General features: G+C 42.1%; 1 protein-coding gene across 1 annotated transcript in view; it reads left to right on the top strand.

Annotated features, from left to right (window-relative positions):
* myo6a (myosin VIa) overlaps window positions 1-1,755 on the top strand; it is a 101,735-nt gene that overhangs the window by 14,940 nt on the left and 85,040 nt on the right. The window lies entirely within an intron of this gene.

Genomic DNA, 1,755 nt, shown 5'->3' with positions numbered 1-1,755 from the left:
TTATCAATAAATGTGTCTAAGCTGTTATTAAATAGTTTTTCCAAGATTTTTGAAAATTGTGACAACAGAGAAACCGGTCTATAATTTGTGAAGTTGGACAGCAGGTTCTGGTTAATGTTTATGCCCAGTTCATTGTATAGCTAAGACGAATGAGGGAGACATCACATTCCTCTCAGCTACAGCCCAACCAGTGCTACACGTTGGAGCCCAACAGTGATATTTAAGTTTCAGTAATCTGATAAAATATACAGGTAGATAGTTATATTTTTATATGGATCTATTAGACAGGGTTTTTTCAGAGAACTCTGACCCAGATACTGGTCACAGGGCTTTTTACAGCTGAAACACTGACTTGCTCTCCGTGGGACACACTAGACACCCTTTCCGCTGTTTTCCATTGGTGAGGACAATTGATTGTTCCTAGCTTGACTTCCGACCCACTGCATTTGCTGTGTGAGCCCAAAATGTGTGACTGAAGTCTAATCGAGTGCAGGTTTGTTGTTTGGCTGTGTGATGACTGAGAGATTGTCTTAGGATGGTTCCAGACTGGCAGATTGCAGGGGATCATGTGAAACACCTGTCAGTAATGAGTGGATTGAAACCCTTTGTATTGAAGAAGTGAAAGGGACACAGCCTGGGCTTTTCATTCCCCTTGTGCCGAAGAAACCCTGAATAAAGGAGGATGTTTTGAATATGCTGGACTTTGGTTTAACACACCCCATATTCAACTTTTTCTCTTCAGTGTAGCTGTTGTTTGAGCATGATGTTTCTTACCTTAGGGTTATTATTGTTGGAGCCTTCCCTCCATCGTTGTTTCTAGTCGTTCTTGTTCCTGATGCTGACTCAGCCAAGTCGCTTTAGACACTGACAGGTTTTTCAGGTGAGCATCAGTTTGAAACAAATTGTCACATGCTCATACTGAAGTCACATAATGTAGATGTTCGTACCTTAACAGCTGAATCTGCACCTTGAATCTGTGAGAATTGATCAATTGTGATTGCTGGAGCCTTCTGTTGGTCACGTGATCAGATTTATTTGCCCTGAGTTTTGTCTCCCAGGAGCTGGCCTTCCCAAGTGAATCAGTGCTCAGCAGAGATTGTGTGGAAGTGTTGAGATGCTCAGCTTTGGTTCTCACAGTGCAAAAACATCAGATGTGCGTCACATTCGATGGAAGAAAAACATTATTTTTAGATGATACCATCTCTTCAGAAATGAGTTCTTTGGCTGCGGCGGTCTCAGTCAGAACAATGTCCAGTTTGTCCTGCTGCAGCCAGTGTGTGCCAGTGTCTGTGTTCACTTGTTGGCAGATTCCATGCATCATACCCTGTCATACTCTCGCTCTGTGGCCGACTCTTTGTCCTGTAGCATCTGCATGGCCTGTAGGGCGTCCGCAGTTTGATCTCTTTGTGCTGCTGGTTGTGAGTGAGCCGGAGGCTGCTAGTTCACTTACTATTACAGCAGATATTTCCACCAGGTAATAAGTCGTTCCTGGCTTTATACATAAACACAGCAGTCTTATATCCCACTAAATCAAAAATTTTAACAATTTAGACTGTATGAAAGCTCCATTGGTGTGATCCCTATACCCCATCTTATGCACAATTCTTATCGCTCTTTTTTGTAATATATACAATGGTTGAAGTGAGCTTTTGTATGTATTTCCCCAGTTTTCAACGCCATACTCCAAGTATGGTAAAATCAATGAAGAATACAAAATACGTAGTGCTTTCCCGTCCAAAATATATCTAACCCTTG

The sequence above is a fragment of the Monopterus albus genome, unplaced genomic scaffold (genome assembly GCF_001952655.1).
Source record: "Monopterus albus unplaced genomic scaffold, M_albus_1.0 scaffold220.1, whole genome shotgun sequence".
NCBI classification, from domain to species: Eukaryota; Metazoa; Chordata; class Actinopteri; order Synbranchiformes; family Synbranchidae; genus Monopterus; species Monopterus albus.
The sequence above is the reverse complement of the archived record's forward strand: the minus strand, read 5'-3'. Positions and strand labels throughout refer to the sequence as shown.